This window comes from Trichechus manatus, unplaced genomic scaffold (assembly GCF_000243295.1).
Source record: "Trichechus manatus latirostris isolate Lorelei unplaced genomic scaffold, TriManLat1.0 scaffold00083, whole genome shotgun sequence".
In the NCBI taxonomy this organism is placed as follows: Eukaryota; Metazoa; Chordata; class Mammalia; order Sirenia; family Trichechidae; genus Trichechus; species Trichechus manatus.
Genome location: NW_004444019.1, coordinates 9,705,678 through 9,711,677, shown reverse-complemented (window position 1 = coordinate 9,711,677; position 6,000 = coordinate 9,705,678). Strand labels below are relative to the sequence as shown.

The 6,000-nt window shown below is 37.2% G+C and overlaps 1 protein-coding gene across 2 annotated transcripts in view; it reads right to left on the bottom strand.

Annotated features, from left to right (window-relative positions):
- Positions 1-6,000, bottom strand: part of OGFRL1 (opioid growth factor receptor like 1) — a 62,258-nt gene that overhangs the window by 29,749 nt on the left and 26,509 nt on the right. The window contains exon 9 of one of the 2 annotated variants that reach the window (XR_002824849.1): positions 4,729-4,750. The exons of the other annotated variant lie outside the window; for it this stretch is intronic. The gene's annotated coding sequence lies outside the window, so the exon portion shown is untranslated. Of the gene's footprint in view, positions 1-4,728; positions 4,751-6,000 lie in introns of those variants that run through there. 2 annotated transcript variants of the gene reach the window in all.

The following is a 6,000-nucleotide window of genomic DNA, read 5'->3' as shown; positions in this document are numbered from 1 at the left end:
TATAGAACCTTCTAATGGAGAGGAAGGCAAGGCAATACCAAGTAATAATAGACTTCTTCAAACTTAGAAAGATAAGGGTAAATTTCATGGTAACCACAAAGAAAGTTAACAAACATACTCATAAAAATAAAGAGGAAAAACATAAAGTCTCAGTAAAAACAAAAACAAAAAGAAAAAAATAATCCACAAACAAAAGGAATTCAACAGCGGGGAGTAAGAGGAACAAAGAAAACGTCAGCACCACAAAAAAGCACTAAAGTATTATGTAGGAGTTAAGGTTTCTGTTTTCTGTTTATCATTTGAATATTGAGGTTTTCCACCACTATTTGTTAAAAATACCACCATTTCCTCATTGAATTACTTTATCACCTTTGTCAAAAATCAATTAACTCTATAAGTGTGGGTCTATTTCTGAACTCTTTATCCATTCCATTAATTGATTTTTCTATCATTACACTAATGATACACTGTCCTGCTTATGTAGCTTTGAAGTGAGGCTTAAAATCAGGAAATGGAACTCCTCTAAATTTATTTTCCTTTACAAAGGTTACTTTGGCAATTCTAAGTCCAATATATTTCCATATATATATTAGAATCAGCTTGCCAATTTCTACAAAGAAGCAAAGAAGTTCCCTGGGATTTCAAGTGTACTTTCATTGAATCTGTAGATCAATTTGGAGAGAACTGATATCTTAGTAAGTTTTCCAGTCTTTGAATATGGCATATCTTTCCTTTTTATTTGTCTTTTTAAATTTCGTATAAAAATCTTTTGTGGTTTTCAATGTACAGATGTTGCACATATGTTTTTATTTGTCTCTAAGCGTTTTAGACAGACTATCTTAGAAGTTGACTAGTGCTGCAGGGGCAGGGGTCTGGGGACGATGGTTTCACGGGACATCTAAGTCAATTGGCATAACAAAATTTATTAAGAAAATGTTCTGCATACCACTTTGGTGAGTGGTGTCTGGGGTCTTAAAAGCTAGCAAGCGGCCATCTAAGATGCATCAATTGATCCCAACCCACCTGGAGCAAAGGAGAATGAATAACACCAAAGACACAAGGAAAGTATTAGTCCAAGAGACAGAAAGGGCCACATAAACCAGAGACTTCATCAGCCTGAGATCAGAAGCACTAGATGGTGTGCAGCTACCACCAGTGACTGCTCTGACAGGGAACATAACAGAGAGTCCCTGATGGAGCAGGAGAAAAGTGGAATGCAGAACTCAAATTCTAGTAAAAAGATTAGACTTAATGGTTTGATTGAGACTGGAGAGACCCTGGAAGACATGGCCCCCAAACTCTCTATTAGCCCAAAACTAAAACCATACCCAAGGCCAACTCTTCAGACAAAGATTAGACTGGACTGTGAGACACAAAATGATACTTGTGAAGAGTGTGCTTCTTAGCTCAAGTAGATACATGAGACTAAATGAGCAGCTCCTGTCCGGAGGGGAGATGAGGAGGCAGAGAGGGTCAGGAGCTGGTTGAACAGATACGGGAAATCTGGGGTGGAAAGGAGGAGTGTGCTGTCACAGTATAGGGACAGCAACTAGGGTCACATAACAATGTATGTACAAATTTTTATATGAGAGACTAACTTGAATTGTAAATTTTCACTTAAAGTACAACAATAAAAATAAATAAAAAGAAGTTGACTACTGCAGACAGTAATCTCACTCATTATTTGTTAGTTTTATTAATTTCCAGAATGACAATTTCTTCAAATTAGTGGTAGTGGAAGAGGGGTGATATTGTGGGTAAGGTACTTCCCAACTGGAAACACTTCCAGTTATAAGATAATTTCCTGACAAATTAGGGAAAAAAATTCTAGCTGAAACCTCACTCCCCCCCAACTTGCAAGAATGTCAATACATACAAAGTAGACTGTGTATGTGGACAAGTCTCCCTGGTGTCAACTCTGAAGCTACTTACCAAGATAATTAGGTCTTTAAAGTTGAAAGCAGCTCTTTTATGGATTACTTAGTCTGCAGATTTACGTATAGTTATCACTCAAAAATTATCTGATTTATCACTTTAATGAGCTCTTTGAAAATATTTGCCTAGGGCTGAATATTTCTGTTAACAGAATTCCCATACTTTAGTTTGAATCAGCAATAGCATTTGTGCAATTACAGAGTGCTTGTAGGAGGCCTAAAGATTAAGAGCAGAGAGAAATGTTTTATCAGCAGAGTTTTACCTAGATGGATAAAATTCTCTTGAAAACACTTTTGGGAAATCTAACTACCTCACCAATCTCCTTTTTGCTTTCCAGCACACAAAAATATTGATGATAAAAAGGAAATTAACTTTTTGAACTATTAAATATTATATCAATATCTCTCACCAAATTTCCTGATGGGTATTTCACAGATTTTCCTTAATTTGAAAAGTAGATTCCTCAAGATTTCTGAAATAACTAGATTATAAATATAACAATAACATATTAATTTATAGTGCATTTCTATTTGTGATCTCATTCTTTCTCATAATAATCAAATTAGATTTTAAAAAAGTTAGGTGTCATTATCTAATCAAGCAACAAACTCTAAATAAAAGTCAAAGAGCAATCAAAAGTATCATATGGAGACCTTGCACTGTGTCTTTATTTCCTTCTTTCCTTACTACCCCTCTTTTAAATTTTGGACTTTAAAAGTCCAAAAACACCCAGAAACCACAAAAATTTGAAGAAATGGTAACAATAACAATAGCTATGATATATTATCTACTCTGTGCCAGGAATAAACATTGCAATTATATAACCTGCACACTTCTGCAAGGTAAGTATTATTGCTTCCACTTTACAAAGAAACTGGAGCTCATAGGATTTTAGTAATCTTTCCCAAGTCACATGAGATTCAGATCAAAGAGCCAAATCTCTCTCCATCACACAGATGCCTCCAAAACTAAAATATCTGATTCAGACCAAAATGTGAATAAAAAGGTAGTCTTTACACTTGAAGAAATGCTCACGATCATTAACCATTGGAGAAATGCAAATCAAAACTACAGTGAGATACCACCTCACCCCAATAAGGCTAGCATTAACCCAAAAAACACAAAATAATAAACATTAGATAGGTGGTAGAGAGACTGGAACATTTATACACTGTTGGTGGGAATGTAAAATGGTACAACCACTTTGGAAATCGATTGGCACTTCCTTAAAAAGCTAGAAATAGAAGTACCAGATGATCTAGCAATCCTGCTCCTTGGAATATGCCCCAGAGAAATAAGAGCCATCACACAAATAGATATATGCACACGCATGTTCATTGCTGCACTGTTCACAATAGCAAAAAGATGGAAACAACCTAGATGCCCACCAACAGGGGAATAGATAAACAAATTATGGTCTATTCACACAATGGAATACTATGCAACAATAAAGAACAATGATGAAGCTGTGAAACACAACATGGAGGAATCTAGAAGGCATTATGCTGAGTGAATTTAGTCAGTCACAAAAGGACAAATATTGTATAAGACCGCTATTACAAGAACTCAAAAAAAGGTTTAAACACAGAAGAAAACATTCTTTGATGGTTACGAGGGTGGGGAGGGAGGGAGAGGGGTATTCACTAACTAGATAGTAGATAAGAATTATCTTAGGTGAAGGGAAGGACAGCATACTCTACAGGGGAAGTCAGCACAACTGGACTAAACCAAAGCTAAGAAGTTTCCTGAATACAATCAAACACTTTGAGGGACAGAGTAGCAGGGGCAGGGGTCTGGGGACCATGCTTTCAGGGAAAATCTAGGTCAATTGACATAACAAATTAAGAAAATGTTCTGCATCCCACTTTGGTGAGTGGCATCTGGGGTCTTAAAAGCTAGCGAGCAGCCATCTAAGATGCATCAAATGGTTCCAACTCACCTGGAGTAAAGGAGAATAAAGAACACCAAAGTCACAAGGAAAGTATTAGCCCAAGAGACAGAAAGGGCCACATAAACCAGAGACTTCATCAGCCTGAGACCAGAAGAACTAGATGGTGCCCGGCTACCACCAATGACCGCCCTGACAGGGAACACAGCAGAGAGTCCCTGATGGAGCAGGAGAAAAGCGGAATGCAGAACTCAAATTCTAGTAAAAAGACCAGACTTAATGGTCTGACTGAGACTGGAGGATCCCCAGGAGGTATGGCCCGCAGACTCTCGGTCAACCCAGAGCTAAAACCATTCCCGAGGCTAACTCTTCAAACAAAGATTAGACTGGACTATGGGACATAAAATGATACTCGTGAAGAGTGTGCTTCTTAGCTCAAGTAGATACATGAGACTAAATGAGCAGCTCCTGTCCAGAGGGGAGATGAGAAGGCAGAGAGGGTCAGGAGCTGGTTGAACAGACATGGGAAATCGGGTGGGAAGGAGAAGTGTGCTGTCACAGTATAGGGAGAGCAAATAGGGTCACGTAACAATGTATGTATAAATTTTTGTATGTGAGACTAACTTGAATTGTAAACTTTCACTTAAAGTACAATAATAAAAAATAAAAAAGGTAGTCTTTAACATATAGTTCAACAGAAGACTTCCAACATGCATCTATTTAGGAAACTACATAGAAATTTGCACTTACATAAAAGGCAACATTGAGTCCTGGAAAGAGCACTCACCTAGGGGGTTGGAAGATCTAGGTTAGAGCTAAATATAAAAAGCAATTTTTCACAAAATCTGACGCAACTCTTCAAACGTATTTTTTTAATGAATAAATGTAGATGTTGTGCTTTCTAAAGTCTGTTCCAGTCCTAGGTCTCTATAAAAAAAAAAGTATGTCATTTGTATTTATTATTATAGGGGTAATAATTTGAAATTTATGTGTTCTTTTCTCTTTTGACTTTCTACATAAGCTACTTTCTCTTTAATCAACTCAGATTAGAGTCATTTGAAATATCCATAGAGGAATGAGGAAGCTAAAAGAAGTCAGGGCAGGTGGCAGACGTTCCCTGATGTCCCAGGTGAGGCTAATGCCTCCCAAGAGGAGCTCATCATGCACCGTTTCCACCGTGGCATGTAGCACTGGCACTGAGGTGGCTGCAGAAGTTGGATAGAAAGATGAACGTGTGTCCCTGCTTTTGGTTTCCCACTGTGCACAAGGGCCCAGAAGAGACTACCTTTATTTTTATGCAAATAACACATACTTTCTATATTTGTTTGCTAACCATGCCCTCCTCCAGCGAGGTATTTTCGTAAGAGCTGCTATGCCGATTTTTTTTCACACTTTGCTGTGAAAAAAAATTAGCATTGTGCACTTACAGAAATACCTTGAGGGGGTGTGGCAAACAAACATAGACGGTGCACTTGACTTGCGTAAAAATAACCTTTATTTTTATGCAAATAACACATACTTTCTATATTTGTTTGCCAACCATGCCCTCCTCCAGCGAGGTATTTTCGTAAGTGCTGCTATGCTGATTTTTTTTTTTCACATGTTGCTGTGAAAAAAAATTAGCATAGTGCGCTTACAAAAATACCTTGAGGGGGTGTGGTTGGCAAACAAACATAGAAGGTGAACTTGACTTGCTTAAAAATACAGTACTTACGCAAGTTGAATAGGGGATCCAATTTTGAATAGACTGAACTTAAACCAAAAGGAGAAATATAAACTGGAAGTGGCAGAAACATTGGCAAGTTTAATATGCCCCTATCAATCAGCAGGGTAGGACTCATAAGGAAGATCAAATGAGCTATCAAGAAATAGGTGCTACATTTTCTTTACATATTTGAGTTTAGTGTAAGTAATTTGGTGCGCTCACTACATTTTACCATTTAAGTTCATTATAATAAAATTTTAAAAGGACAAATAAGAGGAACCACCCCTTTCACAAAGTCAAGTTAAGCTCAAGTGTTTTCCTAAGTACATAAGACACACAAGCTTTTCTTAGTGTTGCTCAAAAAGAAGGCTCATACTGATTAAAGGACTTTGGGTGACCATCTACTTTCATCCACTAAAACTTTCAGGGATTTCATTTAATGAAGCCTTAAAATGAAAGAGTTTTTGGTTTT